Source organism: Sebastes fasciatus, chromosome 4 (genome assembly GCF_043250625.1).
Source record: "Sebastes fasciatus isolate fSebFas1 chromosome 4, fSebFas1.pri, whole genome shotgun sequence".
Lineage (NCBI taxonomy): Eukaryota > Metazoa > Chordata > Actinopteri > Perciformes > Sebastidae > Sebastes > Sebastes fasciatus.
Window position 1 is genome coordinate 8,770,139 of NC_133798.1, and position 19,787 is coordinate 8,789,925.

The window sequence follows — 19,787 nt, forward strand, 5'->3', positions numbered from 1 at the left end:
GCCTTAAACTTGCATTCCTTCTAACAGCCAGCAGGGGGCGACACCTCTGGTTGCAAAAAGAAGTCTGATTGTATAGAAGTCTATGAGAAAATGAGCCTACTTCTCACTTGATTCATTACCTCAGTAAACATTGTAAACATGAGTTTATGGTCTCAATCTCTAGTTTGGGGTCTTCTTCAATACAGCATGATGTTCATTTAGTAAATTATAGTAGTTTATGAGCCCACCACAACCTCCGAAAGATCGAATAGTTGCCAGGCACGACGGTGGCCTGTTGGATTTTGAAGAGGTTAATTAAATATCGCAAGTTGCGTTATTGCGTTAAAGAAATAAGTGGCGTTAGAACAAATTTGCGTTAACGTATTATTATCACATTAACTTTGACAACCCTACCACCAACCAATAGGCGACATTACAGTGAATACGTCCACTCCTTATAAACATTCTATGGTTGTGACAGCAAGGTCTCCTGAATGTATTGTACCTCAAGTATTTTAATTTTTGCACTGCAACAGAAAGGGGTGCAGCTGAATATGGGGATTGTCCATGTGCATTGTTGCACACACAAGACATGCTGACCATCTACACAAACATCAATTCAACATAAAAAGGAGTTCCTATTGTGAGAAGCCAGTCTTGAATTCCCATAACAAAACAGTCTTTTACAGGAGAGCATTGCCTTGAAAGAGGATTAGAGGAGCACATTTGAATGGCTATGATTGATGCCAGCCTCTGTCACACCTGATAATAGTGTAATTCTTCCAAAACAAACCTTTCATAACTGTGGTGCGAATGCCTCTGGTCACAAAATTACTAAACAATGAATTAAATGGAGCTAGTAGAGTAGAGTAGAGCTTTCTCCGCAAAAAATTGCAACCAGGCAGTTCATATTTTGGATCAAGTGCCTTAATGAGTCTTTTGAATCCGGGCTTTTCAACTACGCTTACCAGCGTTGTGATGTAGGTGTTTACAGCGGCCGTGATTTCTTTCTATTTTGCACTTTTTATGTCATATGGGATTGCTTTGGAAAGCGAGGAAGCCAGAGTCAATTGCCTCTGGGCTGGTTCTGGTTGCTTTGGTCCGTACTCGCTTTGCCGCTTCAGTTCTTTCGCTTTCTCCGGGCTCCGGGCTTTCTCTCTCTACTGCTTCCCTCAATAAACAAAAACACGCTAGCCGAAACAAATCAAATTTGACAGGGGATATTGGTCAAAATGTGCACCCCTGAAATCTTAAAAAAAGATATAATATAGTACCAAAATATTCTTAAGGTACCCCTGTTTGTAATCAAAAACATAAATAAAGATGTGATAATAGGCTACTATAAAAGTTATATGATTCACACTACAGTAGTATTTTTCGACAAGGTAGCATATATTGTCAGAGCACACCAGCTCTTTTTAATCTCATTTTACTCTTTGGTGTACCGTGACTTTTTCACACTTCTTATAAGCTGCCGGTATGCTCTGAGCACATCCACCGTACACACTACGCTACACTACGTAGTACGTACACACTACGCTACTCTTATACCAACGACGTAATATGTAAACATGTGGATTGTACTTAAAGAGGACCTATTATGCTTGCATGCTTTTCCCTTTCCTTTAGTGTTAAATAGTTTTTTGTGTAAAAGGTAACCATGTAAAAGGTCTGTAAAGTTACAAAGCCCAAAGTCCAGGCCAAAGGGAGTTACTCTCCCCCACAGAAACACTGCTCCTTAGCTGTCTGAAACGCCTTGCTTGAAGTCCAACCTTTTTTTTCCGTAACGTGATGATGTCACCAAGTAACACATTTTCGTAATACCTGCATAGCTGCTAGTCGCCCTAAAACAAAGCTATTTAGAGTGGAGCTGGAGACTGAAGAGTTTAGTTTGGTTGACCAATCACAACAGAGTGGGCCAGCTGACCAATCAGAGCAGACTGGCCTTTTCGGGAGGGGAGGCAGGAGCTCAAACAGAGCGTTTCAGACAGAGGGTGAAAAGAGGTGCTGCAGCACAGCCGCTATGAGAAAAGTAAAGTGCTTTTTTTAACTTTAAAAGCATGTAAACATGTTGTAGTAGAAACCCCATATACAAGTATGAACCTGAAAATAAGCATAATAGGTCCTCTTTAAACCAGGTCTTGGAATTTTCACACAATAGTGGGTCTACTGCAAGCATCGAAAGCTTGCGCGTGGCGTTTTACAAGTTGCTTTTTTCATCTACTCTCATTCGCAGTGTGGGACAGGGGCTGCTGGATCCCCTCATTCCGGCGCCCTTGTTTACAAAATAAAAAACATTAGCAATATCTCCTAGTATTTTTTATTTACTGTAGAAAATCTGATGGCTCAGACGATACCGGCCGATAAACACGCCAACATGTGAATAAGGAGAGTACTGCCATTTATTTATTTTTCCACTTCAAGCACTGCTTCTATTAGACAGTTGAGGCTTCCACAGGTTAGATGTTACAGGCTACAGAACTCATTGCTTCCTCAATCTGTCTTCAATCTGTTTTTAGGGTAATGCCATGCTGTGGAGTATCATGTATCTCTTCAGACACTAAACTGAATGCATTTGTATGTTCGTTCCCTCTTATGATGACAGAAAAATTCCAGAGAAATCTCCAAAAACAACAGAGTGTAATCTAATGTAATATATTCTAAAGACCAAAAAAAATCTGGATCGTTAACAGCTGAGACTCTCACTTGTGCTTTGTCCCTTTTCCCAGAGCATGACATCACATGAACTGAATAAACTTTCACTTTTTATACAGTGCAGTTATACAGTTAAAATGATGAAAGCTGAGACATTATATGTACACTATTACTCAGATATTCCATGATCAAAGTCATGTTTATAGTCACTGGTGCCATCCCTCACACATAATGGTCAAACTGGTCTGGAACAGGATAATGACATCCACCCATTCCTCCTGGACCGGCTACAATCATAGCGTTTTTTAACAAGCTACAAGAGTTCAATACAGAAAATAGACCTTCCAAATTTAAAGCAACTATGATGACAAATAAAATCAACACCGTCCCATCAAACAGAAGTATGGCTATGGTAATGTGACCCATTCCCTTAAACAGGAAACTCTATACCACAGCTCAGCTGTGACCGTAACAATATGGTTTTGACTGAAAGTGATTCATGGGTATGGACCTTATAATTTATGTGACTCAACGACACAAAAAATTCATTAATTACAACCAGGTGCCGACTTTCTCCTCTGAAAACCATTCAGTCCTGAAAAACCTAAAAGAATCTCAATTATACAAAATGACAGAAGATTAAAAGTTTGAGGAGGGCTGAGGTTGAAATTTGAGCTCCGCCATTGCTCAATGTTAACTTAAATAAGAAAAGAGAAATGTCTGGTCCCCGGTTTAAACATAACAGGAGGGTTAAGTTATCTATTGCAGATTAATGGCATATTTTTTGTGCATTTTACATAGGGCTGTCAAAGTTAATATAATAACGCGTTAACGCAAATTCAACTTTCTCGCCACTAATTTCTTTAAAGCATTAACGCAACTTGTGATTTTTAGGTTGTAGCAGGTTCAGTTTCAAAGCTAGAGATAAGATACTGGTATCATATGGAACTAAAAACCTTAAGGAATCCACTCGCAGATTAATCACATATTTTTTTTATCTGTTCAAAATGTACCTTAAAGAGAGATTTGTCAAGTATTTAATACTCTTATCAACATGGGACTGGGCAAATGTGCTTTTTTATGCAAATTTATGTATATATTTATTATTGGAAATCAATTAACAACACAAAACAATGACAAATATTGTCCAGAAACCCTCACAGGTTTTAGCATTTAGCATAAGAAATATGCTCAAATCATAACATGGTAAACTGCAGCCCAACAGGCAACAGCAGCTGTCAGTGTGTCAGTGTGCTGACTTGAATGTGACTTGGCCCCAAACTGTATGTGATTATCATAAAGTGGGCATGTCTGTAAAGGGGAGACTCGTGGGTACCCATAGAACCCATTTTCATTCACATATCTTGAGGTCAGAGGTCAAGGGACCCCTTTGAAAATGGACATGCCAGTTTTTCCTCGACAAAATTTATCCTAAGTTTGGAGTCCACTACAACCAAAAAAACGCAAGTTGCGTTCATGTGTTAAAGAAAATAGTGTTGTTAAAACTAATTTGCATTAACACGTTATTATCGCGTTAACGTTGACAGCCCTATAAATTCTTGACAAATCTCCTTTTAAGGTACATTTTGAACAGATAAAAAATTGGATTAATTTGTGATTTACCGCGATTAATTATGGACAATTATGCAATTAATTGCAATTAAATATTTAATTGATTTACAGCCCTAATTTTACCTCATGATTTGTTGCTATATTTTACCATCTCTTATCAGAACTACATTTTGCAATATCAAATTTGTAAGCATTATTAACACTTTCCTCTAGGTACATCATCTTAGAAAAAGGTGAAGCTCTTTTTGTCTCCCATATTGGTGGCTCCTGGCTTAGAGATCAGATAAAAAAAAAAAAAATCCAACACATCAGCTTGCCAACACAGACAAAGGCAACCGACACAGGCTATAGCTACACAGGCCGTCAGGAGAGGAAGCCCTGTCGGCTAAAGTCAACAAGTCTGACAATACAAATCCCGCTTTGCGCTGGAACAAAACTGCATGATACAGAGTGAAAGCAGAGCAGTCAAGACCTCACTTCCACGTGTTCATTTACTGCAAAGACGACACATATGGCTGGCATGTACTCGAACATGCATACACTGAGTTTCTGGTACAGGCCGACAGGTTCAAACTACTCACAAAATAGACTTGACTGTAAACAAGCGCCCTGCCATTCACATAGCGAAGTCAAAATATAGGCACAGAATGTGCTGCTCGCAGTGTGTATATACGGACAGGAGTTAGATATCCGATCTGCATCTCATGAATGCACAGCTTGCGCAGGGCACGTATAAAAATGGGTAGACTCGCCAGCAAGCCTGAAATAAGGACTATAGTAAGCTACGGCCTTCTCTGGCACAAGATGCCGAGTCAGAGTGAGTCATGGCACCCGCTGGTCAGCAGCACAGAGCCAGCGATATCTCACACGGACAAAGACGGCGATGCATACAGCCTCGCTCGTCCTGACGCTGATTGGCCCGGAGGGGAGACGAAGTGACTAAAGTGGCAGGGAAAAAAAGGGGAATGAGAGAAATAAATGTTGATATAGGAGCACAGCCCAACCATTGTGAGGCCTGCTGGTGGAATGACATCGGCCCAGCACGGACCGTCCTGCCCCCCCTCGCCTCATCCCACAGAATAGGAACTTTCATGAAGGGACAGAACAGAGAGCCGAGCTCTGTGGCGACAGAGAAAGCCGAGGAAGTAAACACAGTCGGAGGCACACATTGACGCTTTTGTTTACCACTGCTAGAGAATCCGCCAGAGGGTCCCAGAGGAAAAACCTCTTGACAAAGGTTATGATTGTTGTTAGTTCAAAAATAATCATATAGCGACCTTTTGATGTCAGCGACTGTATGTTGGCTTCATTATGTAAACCGAGGCCTCGCTGAAGAGCTGAACACAATGAGACGCGGCTCAAAACTCATTTTTTCCTCCTTTGAGCTGGTGGGTATGGCATGTAGACTGGGAAATAAATCCAACAGTCAAATATCTAAGCCCACTGTGAGGCCTTGTTTGTAATGAAATGGGCTGCGGTAGATTTATGTGTTTAGAGGGTAGCCAAAGAGAAAATTCACCCTCCAAAAGTTGGCGAAAACAATAAATCACAAGATTGAAATTCAGTAGAAAATGTACATATTTCTTCTCAGCAATGGGTCATAGGTGAGGGGGCACCGACCCGTGCCATGGGAGAAGCAAGAATGTGGGGTCAGACCTCTCTCTCCCCCTCCCGTACACCAGAATAGACATGATCCACAGCATGAACCACCAAGCTGGTGTTTTGATATGGCCCCACTTGACTCCAGCGTTGGGCCTCTGAGGCATATTTCTTTCCTCATAATGTGCCCCTTCAACACAGGGTGTGAGAGATATTCAATCTTAACTAATGCATGTGATAATTCCCCAGAAGACAATAATGATTAATGATGAAATGATGTTCACTCAAGAGGCCAACTCAGGACTATAGAAACGACACCACTGGCAGCACTGACGTCTGTAGAAAGTCTGAAAAAGGCTTCTCCTCCTCCTCAGTGATCAGGTTTAATTTCACATTTCCAGCCAACCTAGGTGATGCTCAGTCACATCACCAAACACAAGCACAGTGATTATGCTCATCAGAGTGTCATCGGTGCTCAGACACACAATGCTGTACGACGCTGAAAAAGAAGGGACAATCAGTGAGGAGCTCCAGTGATGAGCCTATTGTTGAAAAAGGCATGTTGCTCGCAGGCATCGCAGCAGCATCTCATTCAGCTGTTGTCTCTGAAAGGACTTTGATTCTTGACATTCCTTGAGGCTTGCGTGTGTCAACTTATAATGCAACTCATAGCAAAAAACTGTGTGTCTGATCAAAATGCAGAAGGTGTAATTTACCATAATATAACAGCAGCAGAGTCATTACTTTAAAAACTTTTCTTTTAAATGAAAGACTTTTATGCCGTCGTAATACGTTGTTTTAGAGCTACAAAGCAGAATAGACAGACTGAATGAAGTGATGTCTTTGCGTGAGGAGAAGAGTGAAGTATTGTCACTCTTCCAACTCACATTCAAAGCTTCTAGGCATGTGACAAACTCATTACTTCCTCCCCTGCCAAAATTAAGTAGCCTATAGCCATAAAATAACAGTAAAAGCAATATTATAATTTTAAAGCTGGAGTAGGCAGATTGGAGCAAATAAAGAAAAAGCTACTTTTATAAAATGGTCATTATATCCTGACAGTAGTGCATGAGACAAGTAATCTGAAAAAAAAATCATTTGCCTCTGTCTGTGTCCTCCGGTGTCCTCTGGTGCTCCTAATGACATCTGCAAGACTTCACAGACCGGAGGAAAACAACCAATCAGAGCCGAGCTAGAGCCTTGCCGTCTCAGCTGCTGTCAGTCACTCGCAAACTTCGATCAAATGGTCAAAATAGGCAGCACTGATCAAATATGAATCAATATTCTGTTACTTTAATGCCTATTTCTCGCCTCAAATGTTTTCATAAACATCTTAAAGTGTACTGTTTAGCTGTAAAATGAGAAAGTTTGTGATGTTGAGATCAGCTCATGAAATACCAAGCATCGCCCACCAGCCAGAGCAAACTTTCTCATTCTACAGCTAAACAGTACACTACAAGATGTTTCTGAAAACATTTTATGTGAGAAATAGGCATTACAGTAACAGAATGTTAATTCATATTTGATCAGCGCTGCCTAGTTTGACTGTTTGATTGGAGTTAGCAAGCAATTGACAGTTGCCTCCGTTGAATGAACAGCCAATATGAACGCTCTCTCTCTGAAATGACCTGTGATTGGCCAAAGTCTCCCGTCACGGGCTAGATTTTTTTAAAGCCTGAAAACAGAGCCATGAGGAGGTGCTGAAGTCTAGTTTTCTCCCAGATCACTTAAATTACAATATGCTGAAAGGTTATTATGGATTTTTTTCCCCAATGATGCAAAAAATACTCCGCGTACTGCAGGTTTAACAGGAGTTCATGAAGGTTTTTAAAACCACTCAACACTCAAAGGTCAGTTCTACAGACAACAAATTACAGTAGGAATATTAAAATAGCTCAAACCTTTGGCTGAAAAGTGAATTTTTCATATCATACTATATCTAGTATTTGGGCATACGGGACTTCTGTCTCTACAATTGATATTTTAGGAAAAGACAGTAGTCCCATGTGCCCAAATACTAGATATAGTATGATAAGAAATAGGGGTGTAAGAAAATATCGAAAAAATAAAATATCGGGATATTATGATTTGTGATACTGTATCTATTCTCAAAAGCAATGTATCAATTTTTTATTATTAGTTAACATGCAAAGATTAACTCAGTAAATACTTTATTTCATTTGCTAAGAGATGCGCCCTCTCAGTGTATGTGCAAATGAAAAAAATCTACTTTTTTTACTCAGATTTATGCATACAGTATGGTGGTGTGTCCTGTATACCAAGACAGTTTTTCTTAAAATTAGATTAAAAAAAATTGCAATATATCGCCTTACTTAAAGTATCGCTATATATCTCAATATATTGAATCGTAACCCCATATCGTGATACGTATGGTATCGCCAGATTCTTGCCAATACACAGCCCTAATAAGAACATGGCTGTATCTCAAAAACTACAAGGAGCACAATGAAGTATTTGGTATCTATGAACTCATAACAAGTTGAATATCAAAGATATGCACGTATATGCAATGCAACAAAAATATTTCATATGGAAAACATTTAATAAACACATTTATCCTCGTTTTTTTTATCCTGACTTTAACTATTGATAAAAGTGTGATTTTTCATGTGATAAAAAAGTTTCAAAGTTATACTGATAGATACTTGTCCAAAGTTTATCCATACCAAATATCCAGACTTTTGACTAATCAGAATAAAAGGTGTCATTTGTCCTTATCATAGCCTACTAAAATATAAACTAGTCTTTGGGCACAAGTGGGTTAAAACACCATGTCACTACAGACTGGATACTGCTACTATAAGGACATCATATTGTGTCATTTTTCAATCACATGTTGTAGCTATAGGACAGGAAAAAGCTCACTAAAAGTTATCATTGGATCCATCACATGCAGCCTCCAGTAGAGTTGGACGCCCCAGTAGACTCCCTCCATGTCATCACGTACGCTGAATATGGCGCATTTAAACAAACACTGCTGTCAAAGTAACCGGTCTCTTACCTGTTAAACCTCCTGGTGGAGTTATTGTTCGGTGGCTGCAACCTGTCGGTCACACAACTAACAGAGAGGAGAAGAGAGGAGAAGAGAGGAGAGGAGACGCTGCTGGAGGGGAAATCACCGCCACACACCACTTCAGCACAAACTTTCCAGTCGGACCTATTTAGTCGCTCATAGGATGTTTCATATCATTCCGCTTCTGTCCGGACAAAACGTTTCAGGGATTGTGTCCTTTCCCAAAAACTCCCAAAACCTCTCTTCCTGACAACTTTCGGTGCCCCCGCTACAGTATATGTGTCTCTGTCTGGTGATGAACTGGGAACAGAGTTTTCTAGTTGGTGGAGGAGGAAAGGAAGTTTGAGGAAGGAAGAAGGAAGGAGGGGAGGAAGAGGCTGTTACTGACTCCTACAGGCGTGTCACAGCTCTGGAGCTTTATAGGAGGATTACTACAACAGTAGGGGCAAAAACTACATAAATAGATAGATGGATGGATGGATGGATGGATGGATGGATAGATAGATAGATAGATAGATAGATAGATAGATAGATAGATAGATAGATAGTAACTTTATTGATCCCGAGGGAAATTCAAGTTTCCGAAATCACAGTTCCATAGTGCAAAACATGTTTGTAAAAAGGCAGTAAAAAAGTTAGTAGTAGTAAAAAAGTTAGTAATGCAAAGTACAAAGTACAAAAAAATATACCAGATATAAAAATACAAGGAGATGAAGAAAACTGTTAAAACTGAATATAGTGCAGGATAACTCCAGAAGCTTAGTCTATGAAAGTGCACTGTGTGCATTATTATCTGTCCTGCAGACCGTCCTCCTTGGGTATGATGGTGCTATATATACTGTATCAATAACAAACTTATGGAAGTGTCTTTCAAGATATTACATAGAATTTACCCGGTGAAACTTGTTAGAAAGATTCAAGCTGGATATTGATTACAAGTGTGATAGATGGGAAACTATTCCTCCACAAGGATGTTCTGGATGGATGTAGCCAACTTTCTACAAAATAAACTTAAGATGAATGTTGAAATGAATATGTTTGATGTAATGATATATTTTAGTCAAGATAAGATTGGAATAACATGCTGTATATAATACAAATATTTATTATTTTTTGGAAAATTTCATATTCTTAAGACAAAATGGTTTTGTCAACTTTCCTGCACTTTGTTAATTAATTTAAACAGTATAGCATCATCATACCCAATATTAAAAACAAAAAAAGCCATTAAGACACATACATTATTAAGTTATTATAATATGATGTATATAACATAAACACAAACACTGGCATTATTAAATGTATATGTAATTATTTTTCTTTTGTCTTCTTTTTGTCTTGTTATTTTTTGTTCAACTGTCTATGTATCTGTACCTCTGTTAATAAGCATGAGTTCAATAAAGAAAGCATGAAAATAAATTACTACAGGGGCTGGGGGAGCTCATAAAAACTCAAAACCAGTTTGATTTATTGAGATTAGTCTCAGAGGTCGAACTATATTATTAATTTGGTAGTTGTGAAAAAGTTTTGACAGCTGTCCACAGAGACCACGGTAATGCAGACATTATGTGGGCAATATGTCATTTCCTTTAATAAATTCTGACTTAAAATGCTTCATTTTTTTTTTTATTATTTGGCTACAAGCTGTTAAAGCTTCAGTAGGCAGAATGTTTTTGGCGTCATTGGGCAAAAATCCCATAATAACCTTTCAGCATATTGTAATTCAAGTGTTCTGAGAGAAAACTAGACTTCAGCACCTCCTCTTGGCTCTGTTTTCAGGCTTTGAAAAATCTAGTCCGTGACGGGAGACTTTGGCCAATCACAGGTCATTTCAGAGAGAGAGCGTTCCTATTGGCTGTTCATTAAACGGAGGCAGCTTTCAATCACTCGCAAATTTTAGCTGTAAAATGAGGTTGTTTTTCTTAATCTTGCAGATGCCATTAGGAGCACCGGAGGACAAAGAGGAACATGATTTTTTTCAGATTACCTGTCTCATGCACTACTGTCAGGATATAGTGACGTTTTATAAAAATAACTTTTTTCTTTACTTCCTCCAATCTGCCTACTCCAGCTTTAAGACTACAATATTGCCATTACTTTTATTTTATGACTATAGGCTACTTCATTTTGGCAGGGAGGGAGTGATGAGTTTGTCACGTTTAATAAAAATAAAAAAAATTTTAATCATATTTGCTCCAATTCTACCCACTGTTTCTTTAAATGTTTGGTTGTTGGATTAAATTTTTCAGAACATAAATAAGCTTCAAATCCATCATTTGTGCTTTTTTCACTCCCTGAGTCTGATTTAATTACTTCATCAATCAATACAACAGCAGCCAGGAAACAGGACAGTGTTCATATGTCCAAATCATGCATGGTGTTTGTTTACCAAACCATCAGGCTTTCCTTCTGCAACAGGGAAGAGGAAACGCACAAAAACATGCTCTGTTCAAGGACATTTATTTTTGTAGTAGAGCACAGGAAAAAACAAACATTATGAATGAATGAATGAATTATGAATTATGAGTCTATTGTGATGTGAAGCAATTAAACAAGTGAAATGTTAGTATTTTGTCCTCCTTGATTTTGAAGTCTGGGATGTGCTACCCTATCACATTATTTTTTAAATATTGTTTGTTACAAAGTGTACAGTAGGGGAATGGCATACAGCAAATTTGCTAACACTCGTGCACATTATTTTAAATTTCCAACCATTAAAATCCAGTTTTTCTCCCCACACTACACTACAGGACAGATTATGTGCTGAAGTGAATGTTTGCATGCATCTTCATGTGTCCCTGAGTTGTGATTATAATCAGAAGCAGAACAGAAACAGGAGGAGAAAGGTGCTCTTCAAAATAGAATAATCTTGTGTTTGTTTACTAGGAGAACGCCTACTGTATTGGTGGTGGGAAAACTTGAAATCATCACTCATCCCGAGTGTCTGTGGATCCCCCTGCTGTCATGGTTACACTGCTATTAACTGGATTTTACAGAGGCAAATTTAAAAGGCATGATCATTAAACTGCATGTGCTGGTCCACTGATGGATGGCTTCAGTTAAGCAGAAAGCAGACCTGATGTGTTTAAACTGTGTAATTACAGTGCACTTAAAAGCTCTTCTCTGTCCTGGCCTTTCCCATCAGTGTCCAGTAGTAATATTACCATGTTAAGGCAATAATTCTACATTTTATGATTATTCCAAGCTGCTATATCTTCATATTTAACAGACATGAGAGTGGTATGAATCTTCTCATGTAATTCTCAACAAAAAACTGATTAAGTGTATATCACAAAATGTCAAACTATTTCTTCCCATTTTGGTATCCATTTTTCCAAAATAAATTGATTGTTATAATATCCTTTGTCAGTATTTTTAAAGCATTGTTTTTCTGGTGTCCTCTATACCAAAAGAAGATTTATGACCCCATTTTTGCAGGTTCTTGAAACTGACAACATTTGGCATAGAGTCCTTTAAATACAGAGATTTCTATTCTAATAAGTTTTTTTTTCCATTATATAATTGTTTCTCTCCAACTGGCATGGGAATTCATGAGCAGACTGGCATCTAATGATTTGGGAATCACTGCAGCTTACAAACATTCCCAGCCAGGGCTTGGTCAGGAATCCTTCTGAGGCAGGAATGACAATACCCAGAGTTAAAGGGGACATATCGTGCTCATATTCAGGTTCACACTTGTATTTTGGGTTTCTACTAGAACATTTATATGCTTTAATGTTAAAAAAAAACACTTTATTTTTCACATACTGTCTGTCTGAATGTACCTGTATTTACCCTCAGAAAGAGCGCCTGTCTCTTTAAGACCCTCCCGAAAAAGCCCAGTCCTGATTGGCTTGCGAGAAAAATATGGTGCACCTTTATAAAGGTAGTTCTCAAGCCGTGGGTGGAGATCAGTTGGGCGACTCCTCTGGTTGCAAAAAGAAGTCTGATTGTGTAGAAGTATATGAGAAAATGAGCCTACTTCTCACTTGATTTATTACCTCAGTAAACATTGTAAACATCAGTTTATGGTCTCAATCGCTAGTTTCAAGTCTTTTTCAATAAAGCATGATGTTCATTTAGTAAATTATGGTCCCATTTAGAGTCAAATAGACCATAAAGCAGGATATGCTTTAGGGCAGGGCTACCTTGTGATCGACAGGTTCTACAGCGTTGTCCAGTGTTTTTGTCTTACAAATTTAATTCTTTCACAGTGAGTTTTCAGTTCATGAAAGTTAATTATAACCTTTTTGGTTGCCTAAAATGTGTTATTCGGCGTTCGGTTGTACTTAGCTCCACCCTCTCGTGTCACTTCTAGTTGCAAAAAATCAAGATGGCGACGGCCAAAAACCAACATGGCGACGGACAAAATGCCGAACTTGAAGCTTCAAAACGGCAGTCCACAAACCAATTGGTGACGTTGTCCACTTCTTATATCCAGTCTATGGTGGAGATACTCAGATTGTAGGCGACATATTCTAATGAGCCTGCATGTGACATAGGAAGGGGAGCCAAATCTGAATGGCTTGTTAAATCACATGTTTTCTGATCTACACAGCCCACAAAAAATGACTGGGTTGTCTTATTTCAGTTTGTGGGTTGGTAGGCACTCTATAGATACCCACATGTATGTGCACAAACATGTCCCCTTTAAGCATCATGCATTCCCCAGTGATTTCCTATAGAGGGGAGATTCTCTATGAGGGCCACTCATAAAACAAAAAAAAAAAACTTTCCAAACTGTACATCTTGATGTGACCACTAATTTGCATCACAGCAGGGGCCATAATATGACTCTAATTTGGCCTTTCCTTTCAGCAGCAGTTATATATATACGGGAGAGCAGTCAAGCTGGAGCATGCTGGGCTAATGACTTAATAGCCAGCATGGGAAGCACCTGGAGGAGAGCCAGACCTGCACTAAGTACGGTACCTGCGTGCCCATGATAATCATTGAAGCCTGTAGTGCATTTCCCTCTCACCGAGAACACAGATGAACGCACACAGCACAGCATGCTGTGAAAAAAATGGATTCACACTTCTGCTCTGCTCACATTGTGATTTCTCTTTAGGCATCATTTGAGAGTCTGGCAAGTGGCATAAGTCATTCATCACATTATGAAAAAAAAATTATAGTGTAATTTTCCAAATACGAAGCCTTGTATCATTGTGTGTGGAGGTGTGGAGTATTAGACAGGTGGGAAAACACTTTGAACAGCAGGGAGAGCAGTTGTAAGATATTATTACCATTACGGGGTTTTATCATCATCATTAGATGATGAGTGACAGATTTTATACTCAACAGCTGCCAGTTAAGAGAGCACCTTTCTCCAAAACATCTTGTTGTAGCAAGACGGCATGCACGTTTAGTTTGTGTGGCCTCAGTTGAAACAGACCTGAAGCCCTTGTTGTCATTCTCTGCTCTTTGACTTACATCATGGCCAAAATCTGTGATGTGTTAAAGGCGGTGGTCGTATGGTGAAGTAACTAAGTAAATGTACTCAAGTACTGTGCTTAAGTACAAATTTGAGATACTTATACTTCACTTGAGTACTTCCATTTTATGCAACATTCTACTGCACTACATCTCTGAGGCAAATATTTTTACTCCACTACATTTGCCAGACAGCTTTAGTTAGTATTTCATTTTCAGATTACAGATTTTCATACTCTTCCTGTCCAGGGAAAACCATGTAATGTATCTGTAGCGGTGCACAGAATGATGTCCCACAGGCTGTCTGGTGCTACACATTTATTTAAGATGTTCTGCAAAATGTAAAATAATGCTGTAGGTTGACAATCGCTACACAGTGTATTCTGCTTCTATCTTGTACACAGAGATTCTCATTGTCTCACTTATTCACAATAACGGTAACAAAATGCCAGAAATGCACAAAATCAAAGATTACCCCATCTCTCAACTCTTTAAAAGGGTAATATATTGAAATACTTCCTGTTTAAATAACCTTAGCACAGCAGCATAACACCTTATGTCTTATATTTCTTAATAAACAGTACACAACAACATAAACAATAGTCACAGCAAAAGGCTAATATGAGCAACGGGAGGGCTCCCCCACGAGGGCTCATTGTCAAAGCTCCCAGCGCCCCGCGCTACTACTCATGTTACCATAGTAACATAGTAACCATGGCGGCTGTAACCGTCGTATTAGCTGCTAGCTAACTGGCTAAATTGAAGCAGCAAAGCAGACGCTAACACACGCTAAACATTCACACAACTGAACACAGTGTCACCGAAGTACAGTGTAAACATTACCCTAACACAGAATTGCTAACTAACATCACCAGTTTACCTGCAAAATGTAAAATAATGCTTTAGGTTGACATTGCTACAGTCTATTCTGTTTCTAACTTTACACCGAGATCTCATTATCTCGCGTATTCACGCGAGACTTCCCTGTGACGCTCCCTTCACCTACACGGCTTCTGTAGCGACATTGCCCCCTACTGGCGATCTACTGGCACAACACCCTAATAATGACACTGGCAATAAATAACACTGTACCCTAAATTATAACCACATTGAACTCTTTCTTCTTATAAACACATATGAACATGACAAACTCTCTTCACTTGCATTACACCCAAGACATGGTTCTGTTTTATAACCTACACATGACTGATGATGCCACATATCTCCAAATTTGGTGATTTAGATTTTTAATATTTCTAATAAAACTGAAGGATGAAGCGTTCCTCTATGGGTTGAGCAAATTGTCCTACTTCTTAAACTCAATCAACTATTTAAAACTCCTCTTGGATCAGCTGGGAAATCGTCACAAAGCTAAAAACAGATACAGATACATTTTTAGAGATACATGGTTCTCACTGGACAGTGACGCTACAAACATGGGATGATTTTATAGAATATGATGCATTGCTTTAGATTAAACTACCCAAGAATATTATAAAGTTGTTAAAATTAGCACAACCTTAAAAATCTACAGCAGTGAAATGCATAAAAAACAATTAAAGGAACAGTGTGTATCTGGCGGTATTTAGCGGTGAGGTTGCAGGTTACAACTTCTCCCGTGTGCCAAGCGTGTAGGATTATTATGGTGGCCGACGCAAAAACGCGAATGGCCCTCTCCAGAGCCAGTTGTTGCAAGAGTGTGTGTGTACATGGGAGTGAGTGGTGAAGCAAGAGAGAGAGCAGCAGCGACGGAAGCGAGTATCAACTCCGGCCCAAGCAGGAAAAGTTAACAGTGTTTGATTTGTCCATTCTGGGCTACTGTAGAACATGGCGGAGCGACATGGCGGACTCTGTGGAGAGAGGACCACCTCCCTAGGTAATATAAGCGGCTCATTCTAAGTTTACGAAAACACAACAACTCTTATTTTCAGGTGATTATACACTAAAGAAAACACTTATTGATATTGTATTCGATTTCTGCCAATAGATCCCCTAATTATTACACACTGGTCCTTTAATGCAGCAGTAATATTAATCCAGAAACATCATATAGTAAAGCACTGACTGTCATTTTTTTTCAAAATGAGTACTTTTACTTTTGATACCTTAAGTACATTTTGCTGATAATACATACTTTAACCAAGTACAGTACTGAATGCAGGACTTTTATTTGCAGTGTGGTATTACTATTTTTACCACCGCTGGTTAAAGGCACTCAATGAAAGATATACAGATTCCAGCTAACATTTGCATCCATACAAATCCCTACAAGTTGTGTCTTAAAGGTATGAGATGTGTTTTGTCATCCTTTCTACATTCGGTCCTTTGTCTTCATCTTGTCTCTTACTGTACATCACTTATATGTTTGTAACTTACAGACCGCAGTTAATCTTCAGCTGAAGAAGGACACGGTGACTAATTCCACAAATACACTTTAATGGTCTTAATCAGACCCAATTAGGTGTAGCTCATTAATTTAAAGTCCAATCAGGGTGTGTTTGTTGATGTAGCTGCCGGCCCCTCTGAACGGACTGGTGGCTGGCACAGGTGGAAGATGTTCCTCCCAGCTCTGTCAGAGCACAGACAGGAGTGGCGACCTTGAACAAACTGAGCCCAGACACTCGAGTTCCCAATCAGGCGTTACTCACATCTTAATGGTCGACTATTTGTCTTTCTTCTGTTTAAGGACACCAGGCTGCTTTAAAATACTCTGAAAGGCATTTGATTTTGGTGAGTTATAGCTGGGCTATGTAGTAGATTAATGATGTGTTGTGCCTGAGGTACTCATGACTAGAGAACTGAACCCTTGATAATTTTTTTTAAAGGTCAATACAAATTCTTCATGATTCGAGTCTAGAGAGCAGTAAGAACTACGTAAGGTGAAGGACGTGCAAACAATCAAAATCCATGCAGCAGAACCAGAGCTATCGCCTTTATTTATTCCACACATTCTTCTTCCTTGCCAAAACCTGGTGCCTTTATTACCCACCAACAGTTCATCAGAGATTTGGGTGAATTATGCTCAAGCCTCCAGAAAGAGCGCCAGTCTTGATGATGATGTTGTGATGCCATTTAGCCCAAAATAGTTATGGGAAATACGGGAAAGAGACGTCTGTAAATCAGCAAAAAATTGTTTTAAGGTAAATCAACTTCCCAGTACGAACACTTGAATAGCCCTTATCTAAATCATTACTGTAGGTCCTAAAAGTTGTAAAATGCACCAAAAGCTGAATCCAGAGTTATTTTCCTTCTTTCATGACCAGGCTGGACCAAGGGCTGGGAGGCGGAGTTAAAGGAAATGCAAGTGTGCTTGCTCTATGGGCCCAATGACAGAATATCTGGGTATTTTTATACTCAGAAGTCAAGTTTTTTTTGCTGCATTCGCCACTGAGCAACTGTGCCTCCGACGCTGTATTCTGTTCTCTTTATACATCCATGGTTATGCGAGTAGCAGCTAATATAGCCTTGTGCCGCTAGCCTCAAGCAGAGCTGAGGAGTGGGCTACAGAGGTCTGGTAAGCAGTTTTCGAAGTGGGCCGGCATTTCTTTACTTTACTCCTTGGCATACCGTAACTTTTTTTTGGGCACCATCACTTCTCTCAAGCTGCTGTTACTCTTCTCTGCCCTCTCATTATCAGGTTATCTGGGAGATTCATAATGGCGATTCATAACGGCGCGTAGCAGCGCCAGCGTATTTGCATGGCGCCTCACAAGCCATTCCACTTGAGGCAATTTCTCAGACTTTGCGCAACTCCATTTGGAGCCAAGAAAGGCTTTATGCAACTTTTTCCACATACTTTATGCACTCCCCAAGACTTAAAATTGAATGTGCAAAATTGCCTTTCCCATCTAAGTTAGATGGTTTTTCCATAGACTTCAATAAACATCACCACACTATTTCCAAATAACAGTTATTTGACATGACAGTGTGCGACTGGCAAAGGATCAAAGTCGCAGCGAAACCTTGTTATTAATTATTCACTGAGCCTCGCGCTACTGTTACACTTTAGCTGTCTAAACCAATGCACTTTAAACAACACATCTGTATTTGCTGCTCAGTATCATGAAGCTCACACAGCAGAGCTGAATGAGAAAATAGCCGTGGGCCCTCGCCGGTCACAGCAGGGTGGCGTGCAAATCAATGGGTCAACAGTCAATGAGCTCCTGCAGCGCTGAAGATTTCCTGCAGTGACCGACAGGAGATGGACACCGAATCCCAGCTGGGCTTGGGACACATTTAGGTCTCCAGCACAGTGTGAGGTAATGAGCAATCCAGCAGTGTCATTGTCTGAGAAATGAGCTCTGGGACAGAAAAAAAACAACCAAATACAAGACTTTTTCAACCAGCTCTCACGCAGAGAGATCTAAAATGTTAATTCATAAAAATAGTAGAAATGGATTTTCTTTCACTCTCCACTCTGGGAGTGTCCCTGGGACTAAAGGCCCAAGGCTTTCCCTCAGTAGTTAAACCTTCACACTAACTGTTGATTGCAGGGTGGAAAAGGGCTTTGGTTTTATGACTCAAAATCTCAACAGGGACCTCACCATGGCAGCTCATATAATATCCTAAATAGCTTAGCTCATATTAGATTACACGCTGCATTTTGCTGGTTTTAACATGCAGCAGTTAGGGAACAACGAGGCTCTATATGCTTGCAGTTGACACTGCTCCTGTGGGAAGCGACTTTAAAAGCTGTTACAGTAATACACATCATTCATCTTTGTCACAAATGAACCCTGAGGTAAGGGAAAATGGTGGCCCTTTATGTGCCTTTGGGTTTCAAAACATGTGTCATTGACATCCACCAAACCAATGTTTTTAATATGTGCAGTAAAGGCTGACAACTCAACAGTAAATCAGTGTAACAAGAACAAACAGTTTTCCCAACACCTCGTGAAGACAATCTTCTTAAATTATGACACTGGTCGCAATGAGAGTCTGCTCCCATGATTTGCAGCAGTAATGGGCAGCTGAGAGGTCAAGGACTTGGATCCCGATGGGGCAAACCGCTGATAAATTCTACACAGGCCGCATGATTAAGCAAAAAAGATTTGCTGCAGCTGCTCCTGCGGTCTCCCTCTGCCATCGACCAGTTGCATCCACTGTTTGGTTTTCATCATCGCAAACGGCCGCCTGCTCTGATCCTGCATTAGGATGCCAACTTAGCCGGACTGACTGAATATAAAAAATGTTATAGTGGCGGCAGTCCAAGAATGAGAGCTGTTTATTTTCAGTAGAGCATGTTAAGTGCGGAAAAGATGAGCACAATCAATTTGTCAATTAATGTACTTTCTAATTAGGCATGTCACAATTTATGGGAAGTAGTTTGCCCTTCACGTAGCAAAGTAAAAATTACAAGTGTGAAGGTTATTTTTTATTATTTTGGCTTTGCAGCCCATCAGTGGTTGAGTTACTCCAGCTCTAAATCGACATTATACACCTTTGTGTTTAAACCGATATCTGTATTTGGAGCAAACTGCTCAATGAAAAATATGTTTGGGACAAAAGTTCACAC

The 19,787-nt window shown here is 39.6% G+C and overlaps 1 protein-coding gene across 4 annotated transcripts in view; it reads right to left on the bottom strand.

Annotated features, from left to right (window-relative positions):
* The window catches only part of tspan9a (tetraspanin 9a), a 207,662-nt gene extending 198,483 nt beyond the window's left edge, over nt 1-9,179 (bottom strand). For 3 of the 4 annotated variants that reach the window (XM_074631814.1, XM_074631812.1, XM_074631813.1), the window contains exon 1: nt 8,828-9,178. The gene's annotated coding sequence lies outside the window, so the exon portion shown is untranslated. Of the gene's footprint in view, nt 1-8,827 lie in introns of all 4 variants that reach the window. The other variant, XM_074631815.1, reaches the window with a different exon arrangement.
* Nucleotides 9,180-19,787: the final 10,608 nt, after the last annotated feature.